Source organism: Nematolebias whitei, chromosome 12 (assembly GCF_014905685.2).
Source record: "Nematolebias whitei isolate Nwh7 chromosome 12, NemWhi1, whole genome shotgun sequence".
Classification (NCBI taxonomy): domain Eukaryota; kingdom Metazoa; phylum Chordata; class Actinopteri; order Cyprinodontiformes; family Rivulidae; genus Nematolebias; species Nematolebias whitei.
In genome coordinates this window covers 48,881,580-48,892,895 of record NC_056509.1, presented here as the reverse complement: position 1 = coordinate 48,892,895, position 11,316 = coordinate 48,881,580, and the positions used below count along the sequence as shown (strand labels likewise).

General features: G+C 40.6%; 1 protein-coding gene across 1 annotated transcript in view; it reads right to left on the bottom strand.

The window, feature by feature from the left end:
• LOC119418405 (putative E3 ubiquitin-protein ligase UBR7) overlaps positions 1 to 3,019 on the bottom strand; it is a 21,350-nt gene extending 18,331 nt beyond the window's left edge. The window contains exon 1 of the mRNA XM_037685680.1: positions 2,840 to 3,019. The gene's annotated coding sequence lies outside the window, so the exon portion shown is untranslated. The remainder of the gene's footprint in view (positions 1 to 2,839) is intronic.
• Between the last annotated feature and the right edge of the window lie 8,297 nt (positions 3,020 to 11,316).

The window sequence follows — 11,316 nt, the reverse complement described above, 5'->3', positions numbered from 1 at the left end:
TATGATATGCATATATTCGGTAACAGCCGTATGATATGCATATATTCAGTAACAGCCGTATGATATGCATATATTCAGTAACAGCCGTATGATATGCATATATTCAGGAACAGCCGTATGATATGCATATATTCAGTAACAGCCGTATGATATGCATATATTCAGTAACAGCCGTATGATATTCATAGCACTTTAACTTTATTAAATGAAAAGTGTTAAATGTTATTTATTAGCATTAGTCACCTGTGAGGCTGCCTCACTTATGGAGGCTTGTTCCAGGTTCCTATAGCTGCAGTGTGGGATCCTCTGCACTCTTGTCATGAAGGACACACTTTTTAAGTTCAAAGTTTTTGTCTATCCATTGTGCCGTAAGACTAATCATGCTAACGGGGCTAACATGGCGTCCACATGTCTGTGGTAAAACTCACCCAAGTGCTATCAGCTGTTAGCTTCTCAATGACCTCTTGTAACTCGGGTAAGGTTACGTCGGAAAATATCTCTGACTGGCGACGATGTAGCGAGGCGTCCAAAAATCTTCAGAACCTGACATCCTCAACGAAAAAAGAACTTCCACACCGCCGACATTTTGAATTTTCCTGTCCGCCGTGACCGGACCAGGCAGGTGCGCGTGACGTCAGCTGCAGACATCCTCGTCACTGGCTGCCACACAAAAACAGCAACTTTTATGTGGGTGAGTTATTTTGATGGAATGTTCGATGTTGAACTTGAACGCTGATATAGACCATGACGATGATACTGTGCATCGATAAACTGGTCCCGATTTCCTTCATTCTGTGAAATCAGCCGACACACAAGAAACTGACTTGACTGATTTTTAGTGGTTTGAACAACAATTGTCTGAACTTCATTTATATTTCAGAGCGCTGCCTCATGGCCAGTTAAAACCAGTTAAAACCAGTTTGTATTATTTCTAGAATATTGTTCAAGGATATGTTTTCAATAAAACAAGATTAGAAAAGTGAAGGTGCGTTGTGACCTTTAACACCTGACAGCTAATAAAACTACATCGGATTCGCAGGTGAGGCTTTTTAGAAACGGGCGATGGGCCAGAGAACTCCCCCGGTGCACGTCTGATCCCGATCCAAAACTTTTAAAGAATTGATTGTTTGTGTTTGTAGTTGTATTCCTCTCGTTTGGTTCTGCTCAGCTGACGGTGACTGCAGACGGAACCACAACCACTGAGAAGCATCAAGGATGAAAGTGTGCTTGAACCCAAACTCAACACCAGAACGTTGATTCTACTCACGGTCCAAACTCTATTTTATTATTTTATTTTCTCATTTCTATCAACACATTTACATGAAAACATTCCAATTACAATCTGTCTGAACAGAGACCGTACACATGGAAAAGGTGCAATTCCCTCAACACGCCACTAGTTGGTGCTATGTTCTTTGAAACTTGAAACTGTAAGTGCACGTATCCTGGTGCATGCTCAATAATCCGGGTTCAACTGTCCTCCATCATTAAACAGGGGTGGAGCCTCCAGGTTCAACTGTCCTCCATCATTAAACAGGGGTGGAGCCTCCAGGTTCAACTGTCCTCCATAATTAAACAGGGGTGGAGCCTCCAGGTTCAACTGTCCTCCATCATTAAACAGGGGTGGAGCCTCCTGGTTCAACTGTCCTCGTTCATTAAACAGGGGTGGAGCCTCCAGGTTCAACTGTCCTCCATCATTAAACAGGGGTGGAGCCTCCTGGTTCAACTGTCCTCCATCATTAAACAGGGGCGGAGCCTCCGGGTTCAACTGTCCATCATTAAACAGGGGTGGAGCCTCCAGGTTCAACTGTCCTCCATCATTAAACAGGGGCAGAGCCTCCGGGTTCAACTGTCCATCATTAAACAGGGGTGGAGCCTCCAGGTTCAATTGTCCCCCTCTTACAATGCTGTGATTGCTAGTATCACTCAGCCCTCTGTGAACAGTAAACAGCCATCAGGTGCTAATGATCCATTGTTAGGCTGATGGTCCTTCTTGAGCATGTGATCAGCTGGTTCTGGTTGTCAGCAGCAAACTGGTTGATCCACTCTGAGAAGGTGCTATTTAAGAGACTGAGCTGAATACAGCACCTCAGAATGAGGAAGTCCTCAGGATGAGACGAAACGTTTCTACATTTTTTGTTGTTGTTTAGTTTTTTGAACGTCCAGAGGACCAGACTGAACTTGTTTAGATCCAAGTGGTAAAAACAAAGTTCTACCTGAAAGCTGCTGGAACGGTGGAGATGGACGGGAGTAAAACGTTTCTCTGGACAGACGAGGCTCAGCAGCGTCGCCTCCGTCAGTGACGGGTGGAGCTGTACGATCCGGTCCATGACTGAAGTAGAGGCAGAGTGAGTCCTGCGTTGGAGCCGCAGGCCCATGAGCCAGGCATGTTTACACGACACCGGGATGTTTTTGAACCATTCTGGATCTGGAACCCGCTCTCAAATTGTGCTGTTGCCAGAGAAAACATTTTCCATGTTGGTGGAAGGAGAGCTTCCAGCAGAAACCGTCCTGTGAACTGGACCTTCATTACTTTCTGAGCCTCATTATTTATTCTGCGTTCAGGAAGAGAATCGAGAAGCTGCGCTGTTGACTGCACGGAAAACAAACAAACAAACAATTCTGTGTCCCACACCCAACTCGTCCTGGTTCAGACCAGACAGGTGAGAAGCCTGGGTCCGTTACCATGGTAACCCAACCTTCGCTCTTTTGTCCAGAACCCGATCAGGGATCGGATCAACAAACTGGTCTTTATCGATCCTGAATCCGTTACAGGAAGTCAGGATGATCCCTTAGCATATGTTAGCCTCCGTATGCTAACATCGTAAACTGGACTCACCGGACCGGGTCGAACCGGAAGTGTATCCGAACACCTTCTGCTGTGTTGTCTCGCTGTTCACGAGCGACTCGGCTGATCGATGATCGATAATAGCTCCGTGTGATCCTGGATCTGCTACCGGAGCGCCAACTAGTGCGAACTCAGCACAACTTCCGGTCTGGGGTCAGAGGTCACGCTTCGAACAACACGAACTTCATTCAGCAGAAGCAGAAACCCGCGCGCGCGTCACAAATTACAACCCGGTTTAAACTACAAGAAACAAACACTGATCACGTGACAGCGCGCCATGGTGCGTTCACGTGACACAAACAAATTCGTCTTTTTTCCAAATTCTTATATTTGAGTAAAAACTTTGAATTATATGATATTAGACATAAAAACGTGCGTTTGTAACTAATTCTATTGATTACACAATAACAACGGAAACAAACGCATGTTTATTATTTTCTAAATAACTGAACTAAACATAAATTAAAGATACATCAACTATATCCATCCATCCATGATACATCCATGATCTTTACCTACTTTATTTTATTTTATTTATTTTTGTCTGCACCTCCTCTGTGTTGTTTGTTTAAGGTCCTCCATGACACTGGATACATTTTTTTCATTCATTCAACCTTTATTTCTACAGGTTAGTCTCATTGAGCCTCAGGGGCTGTTTTAACAAAGAGTGATGACAACAGTGGACAATCATCAAAGAAAGCTTACACACTGAGAAGAATGAATGAAAGAAAATGCTATTTAAAAACTTTAAAAAAATCTAGATTAAAACTAAAAACAGGAACATGTCTGCATTGGTCCCTGCCAGGAGTCCAACAGATTCTTAAAGACACTTAGAGAGGTCAAAGGTCGAGAGCTTCAAATCTTTTTACAAGATATTCCAGGAAACAGGAGCGGAGTAGGAGAAGGTCCTTTTGTCTAGTTCAGTCCTCACTGAGGGAACACTGCAGGTAATGATGTCCTGAGAGCGCACGCTGTAGCTGCACTCACACAAAGACATGTAGGAGGAGATGTATGAAGGCAGCAGACCAGGAAGTGATTTAAAGATGAAGATGTACCAGTGAGAGAGTCTGTGTGAAGTTAATGGTGACCAGTTAACCAGTGGATACTGGGTGCAGTGGTGGGTACGGTAGTTACAGCCAGTTATGAATCTTAGTGCACCATGATAGTCAGCATCCAACATCTGCAGCATCCAACATCTGCAGCATCCAACATCTGCAGGGTTCTTGTAGGAGCGTTCATGTAAATAATGTCACCGTAATCAATGGAGGGAAGGAAAGTCACAGATACAAGGTGTTCCTCAGGGTTCAGAGTTAGACAGGATCTGTTTCTGAAAAAGAAACCCAGTTTAACTTCCAGTTTCTTCACCAAGTTTTCCACATGGAGCTTAAAAGAAAGATGTGAGTCGAAATAAAGGTTGAAAAAAAAAAATTCCAGCAGACACAGTGAGATGCAGCACCCTGGACATGTCTCCATCACAGAGACACCTAGGGATAATTTAGAGTTACCAGTCAGCCCAACAAGCATGTTGTTGGTCTCTGGGACGAAACCAGAGAAAACCCACGCATGAAGTGGAGTTGTGTGATGCTGCAAAATTTGGTATCTATTGATACCAAATAAATCCAGGTCCAGTCTCGACAATACCGACACCGATACTTTACAATAATTATGGTGAATTTTGATGACGTTTAAGTGTTTTGTGATTTTTTTCTATGAATCATTTATTAGTTAAAAACCAGGATAGAATTAGGCAAAGTTTATAAATAAATAAAAAATACTTTATTATAATAAAAGTTTTTCTGAAAAAAAAACAACAGAAACAAAACAATTTTTGTCATGGCTGGATTTTCCTTAAACAAAGTGCATAAAATGAAGAATAAATGAAAACAGTGTGTTCAGAAACTATGATCATTAAATAAAGATTATCCCTTCATTGCACTCCTTTTCTGGATTTATTTTTCTTAACTAAACAAACTGTACAAAGTTATCACACCGCAACAAATGTTATAAAACTGTAAAATATATTTAGAATATAAAGGAATAAAACAAAAATCTCCTCTTAAGTGAATTTCTTTTCTGGGTTTGAAAAAAAAATTAAAAGTTAAAAATAATGAGTGAAAATACAAGAACTAAAGAGTAAATAATAAGATGAGCAGTTGACAGAAGCAGCCTGTCCGTGGGCCTTTGCAGAGTGACGGCTCTAACTGAAGCTCAGTATCGATCTCATTACACTGCCACTGATCAATATCAATACCCATGCTGAATCAATATTATCTATATTTGGATCGATCCGCCCACCACTACCACAAAGGTTCCCTGCTGGGATTTGTACCGGCGACTCGGTGGCAGCTCTCCTACATAAAAATATACTGATTCATTCGTTCAACCTTTATTTACAGGCTGCTCTGCTTGAGCCTCGGGACTCATCCTCCAGGCAGAAGAAGTACAAACAACAACAACAACAGTAAACAACGACAACAATGCACTGCTACAAAGAAGGCAATCATTTAAATGATCATCAAATAAAAAGAAGGTTTTTGTACTCTGTACGTAATCTTTATTCAACAAATAAAGTTTCTTATCCTGTTCATTTCCACTCGCAACCTGTTGCCTGAACATTTACACCGCGCGTCTAAAGGTAGCAACGTTTACGTGATGACGACAGCACGGCGCTGCGTGATGACGACAGCACGGCACTGCGTGATGACGACAGCACGGCACTGCGTGATGACGACAGCAGCCTGCAGCATGGAGATCTCATTGCAATGGATCCTATTTTATGTTTAGAAGACGATGTTAGAAAAGCTCAGATTAATAAGGAAACTGTTGTTTCTATGTTTTTTGATGTAGAAAAAGCATCGATATGTTGTGGAGAGAAGGGTTAATGATTAAATTACATCAGGCAGGAATAGGAGGAAACATGTTTAATTGGTTAAAGGATTTTTTATGTGACAGAACTATTCAAGTTAAAATAGGATCGCATATATCACAACAATGTAAAATAGAAAATGGAACCCCTCAAGGAAGTGTGATAAGCCCTACACTATTTTCAGTTATGATTAATGATATTTTCAAAGATTTATCTTTCAGTTATGGTAAATCACTTTTTGCTGATGATGGAGCGTTATGGAAAAGGGGAAGAAATGTGGAACATCTTATTTTAAAACTTCAGGAAGGGATAGATAAAGTAAGTAAGTGGGGAATAGAGTGGGGTTTCAGATTTTCAGTTGAAAAGACAAAAGTCATGTTTTTCACAAATAAAAAGATCGGAGTTAATAAAAAGTTAAAATTATACGGAAAAGAGTTAGAAAGGGTTGATTATTTTTGTTTTTTGGGAGTAGTGTTTGATAAGAAATTAACTTGGGGAAATCACATAGATCATATCATAGAGAAGGGTAAAAAGGTACTAAACATTATGAGGTGTTTAGCAGGGTTGACATGGAGTGCAACATTTGAGTCACTTAAACATATTTATGTGTCATTAATTCAGTCAAGAATAGATTATGGGAGTGTGGTGTATGGATCAGCGGCTGAAACTCGACTAAATAAATTAGAAGTCATCCAAGCTAGAGCACTGAGAATTTGTTAAGGGGCAGTAAAATCAACTCCAGTATGTGCTCTACAAGTAGAATCAGGAGAAATGCCATTATGCATTAGAAGACAGCAGTTAATGGCTAATTATTGGATAAATTTGAAAGGACACAATGAAACTCATCCAGTTAAGAAAGTGCTAGAAAATTGTTGGGAAAGAGGAAAGGAGCTTAAAAATAGTTTTGGGTGGATAGGGGATAATTTAGCAAGAACATTTAAAGTATATAACAAAGAATTTAATTCAACAGTATTATGGCCCTTAAGGCCTACATGGGCATGGAAATATGTTAATGTAGATAGATCATTATTAAATATTAAGAAAAGGAAAACTACAGATATTTGTCAAGAATTTTATGATCGAGTAGAGAAGAAATATAATGATTACCTGCAAATCTATACAGATGGTTCAAAAGATCCAAAAACTGAAGCAACTAGTGTACCAGTAGTGATTCCTGAATTAAAGATTAAGCTTTCGAAAAGAACATCTAATTTTCTGAGTATATATGCAGTAGAATTATGTGCTATATTATTGACTTTAGAATGGGTGGAGGATAGTAGAACAAGTAAAATTATAGTTTGCAGTGATTCATTATCAGCAATATTAAGCATTGAAAAGGGAACCTCAAGTAATCACCAACACATCTTGTATGAGATTCTGTTTGTTCATCATAGACTTTGTGAACAAAACAAAACTATAGTAATAATGTGGACTCCTGCTCATTTAGGTATTTTAGGTAATGAAAAAGCAGATAGGTTGGCTAAAGAAGCTGTTAAAAAAGAAGATATTGATATGTCAATAAAATTATCTAAGTCTGAAGGAAAAAGTATAGTTTGGAAAGGAAGCAAGAAATTATGGGAAATGAGCTGGAATAATGAGACAAAAGGGAGACATTTATACAGGATACAGAAAACAGTTGATGTTAAAAGAATCGGAGGAATAAATAGGAGGGAGGAGATAATTATAAATAGAATAAGAACCGGGCATAGTTTTTTGAATGGCACTCTTTTTAAGATGGGGAAACATCTTACTGGTTTATGTGACTGGTGTAATACCACAGAAACAATAGAACATGTTTTTATTAATTGCAGGAAATATGTGGGTCAAAGAAGATTATTGAGAATGGAAATAGGTTGTAAAAGGGAACTAAAATTTGAAAATGTGGCTTCGCAGCTGAATAGTGAAGAAGGGAAAAGAAAGATATTTCGTTTTTTAAATAATACTGGACTCAATAAGAGAATTTGAGGAAAGAAATTAACTTATAAACACCAAGAGATGGCAGTAGTGCAACATTGATGGATGCAAGCTGCCGTTAAAAACCAAAGAAGAAGAAGAAGAAGAAGAAGCATGGAGATCTCGAGTGTTCGCGCCAATCTGAGACTCAGAGATGGACAGAATCGAACCTTCTGCGTTCCGGTGGGGAACAGTCTGGGTACTCTGAGCAGCGGGATTTCCGAGCTCAACACGAACGTCTCACAACTTCTCAGCGAGTTGGTGGAGCGTGAGAGAGCGCGCGGAGGCTGTGCTCATGGTGAGGCGCGAAAACAGACCGACAGTGACGTCATCCGGGCAGCCATGTTGATTAAACCTTAATCTAAAAATAACAGTTAAAATAACAAACAAACAAAAACATTAGACTTAAAATAACAAACAAACAAAAACATTAGACTTAAAATAACAAACAAACAAACAAACAAAAACAGAGTTAAAATAACAAACAAACAAAAACATTAGTTAAAATAACAAACAAACAAAAACAGAGTTAAAATAACAAACAAACAAAAACATTAGAGTTAAAATAACAAAAACATTAGAGTTAGTTCATTCAACCTTTATTTCTACAGGTTAGTCCCACTGAACCTCGGGGACTCATTTAAAGAGAGACCTGATTTAACAAAGAATGATGACAACAATGGACAATTATAAAAGAGGAATACAAATTAAAGTTTCTTTTAGTTTTATTTTATTACAAATCAAAACAAAATAGCAACCAAAAGGATATTCAAGAGGAATAATAGCAAAAACAGCTAGATTATAAGGCAAATGTAGAAACTAAAAACAGGAACACGTCTGCGTTGGTTCCAGGAACTGATCAGATGTTTGAAGCCACTTAGAGAGGTCAAAGGTCGAGAGCTTCAGATCTTTTTACAAGATATTCCAGGAAACAGGAGCGGAGTAGGAGAAGGTCCTTTTGTCTAGTTCAGTCCTCACTGAGGGAACACTGCAGGTAATGATGTCCTGAGAGCGCACGCTGTAGCTGCACTCACACAGAGACATGTAGGAGGAGATGTATGAAGGTTCCCCTTTTAACATTTGTTTAGTGAAGTTCTGAACTGAAGCACTGAGTCACTTTCTGAAGCCGCCATGTTGAAACCACGGGTCCGGTTAGTGATGGTGGCATGAAACAAAAGCTTCGAACCCTGCAGTAAAATGACATCGAACCACTGCTTCAGAGCCTGTTTCGGTGCAGAAACAGTCACATGACACGTTCCGACCGAAACACAAACTGTCTCGTTGTCAGAATGAATGTGTGGACTGGTTCACGGTCCAAACAGCTGATCCTGGCACCGCCTCATTCTGACCGGTGACAGGTGGAGACAGTTCTGAAGCGAGAGCTCAGCAGATGAAGCAGCTCCAACATGTTTGTGTTGGAGAGCAGGTGTGTTTCTGCTGTTGGTTTGAATTCATTATGGAGCCATGCAGGAAGACAGGTGGTTCTAACACGTGGCTTCATTCTGCTCATCATGAGGTGTTTCAATGTCAACTAACTTACAGTGATGTTGAGCACTGAAGACATTATCTAACCCGTGGACTTCATATAAGTACAGTAAAATGATGTGGTTTTAATAATCGTATATCAGTGTGGGCTCAGATTATCATTATTTTATTTCCATGAGTGTGTGTGTGCAGGTGCAGTGTTTGGTGTGTTCACCTGAAGCATCATGGGAACACCTCCTCCATGATCAGACACTTCAGCTCCAAACATGGAGATGATGGAGACGTCATTTCATTGATACTTTTAAAGAATGATAAAGACTCTGCCACAGTTACACAAGCACAATACGTTGCAACATTTTTATTAAAGCTCTTCAGTGCACATTATCAATCTTTATTCAAACGCATGGAAGCATGAAAACATTTCAAACCAGACAACATGAAAGTTGATGAATTTAAACAACCTGTTTTTACCACAGTAGTTTCTTTAACACCAGTCACTGAAGTTCTTCAGAGTGACACCAAAAGCAAAAAGCCTCATTTGACAGCAGCGTTGTAAAATGCCACAAGAGGTCAGTGCAACTGAAGCTTCAACAAATGAACCCTTCTTTGAAACAATTGGCCCAACTGGTTCAGTGCTTCATAAAAGCTTCATTTGCTCATCACTAGGTCAGGGTTTGAAACTTCATTGTCCTGGACCACTGAGGTTGTGGACTCTACAGGAACATCTCAGAACATTGAGATTGAGGAAAGTTGAAGAGTTCTTGTCAGTACCTGCACAAAGTGAAACTCCTTTATTAGTTTCACTTCACAGAAAGAGTTCAAGCTTTTATTGTAATGTTGGAGATTCTGCCTTACACAGAATAAAAACAAACCCCGTCTTCTTCTTTTGGCTGTACCCTCTTCAACGGTGTCCACAGCGAGTCTTCCTCTGTCCTCACTCTGTCCTCTGTGTCCTCTGTCCTCACTCTGTCCTCTGTGTCCTCTGTCCTCACGCTGTCCTCTATCCTCACTCTGTCCTCTGTCCTCACTCTGTCCTCTATCCTCACTCTGTCCTCTGTGTCCTCTGTCCTCACGCTGTCCTCTGTGTCCTCTATCCTCACTCTGTCCTCTGTGTCCACAGCTTCTACCCTGAGGCTGTTAGACTCATGAATCTCTAACTAGAATAATCACTGTGAAAAACCACATCATGTTGCTGCTGATCTGTTTCATGTTGCTGCTGATCTGTTTCAATGTTGATGTGTTCATGCGTGCACATCTGCTCACAGACTCATGTTCATGTTTGTGCTGATGTTCAATGTTTTATGTTATGAGTGCTTAGTGTATATTTAGTTGATGTTTTTCTTAGTTCATATCTTAGATGTTATTACTGTTTTTCTTATACATTTTATTGTTGGATGTAACTGGGACCCTGTGGACATAATTTCGCTCCACCACATGTACCACATGAGGTGCGAATGACAATAAAGAAACTCTGACTCTGACTCTGTGTCCTCTGTCCTCACTCTGTCCTCTATCCTCACTCTGTCCTCTGTCCTCTGTGTCCTCTGTCCTCACTCTGTCCTCTGTGTCCTCTGCCAATTCAGTTCAGTTTGTTTCTAAAGCACCAAATCACAACAAGTTGTCTCAGGGACTTTACAGGAACATTCTCATAAAAGACAGTTAGTAAAGTTCTCTATCTGAGGAATCCAGCAGACAAGTTGAATCTTGGCTTCGTTGCAGTCTCCCATCCTGAGCAAGCACAGTGGAGACAGTGGAAAGAAAAACTCCCTTTAACAGGAAGAAACCTCCAGCAGAACCAGGATCACTCCAACTCCCTCCATGTCCTCTCTAACTGCATCCATATGTCTCTTCTTTGTCTTTTTCCTGCAGCTGCATCTCTAACATCCTTCTACCAATATACACACTGTCCCTCCTCTGGACATGTCCAAACCACTGTCCCTCCTCTGGATATGTCCAAACCACTGTCCCTCCTCTGGATATGTCCAAACCTCTGTCCCTCCTCTGGACATGTCCAAACCACTGTCCCTCCTCTGGACATGTCCAAACCACTGTCCCTCCTCTGGACATGTCCAAACCACTGTCCCTCCTCTGGACATGTCCAAACCATCTCAGAGTGTCCTCTCTAACTTTATCTCCCAGTTGTTCAACCTGTGCTGTACCTCTG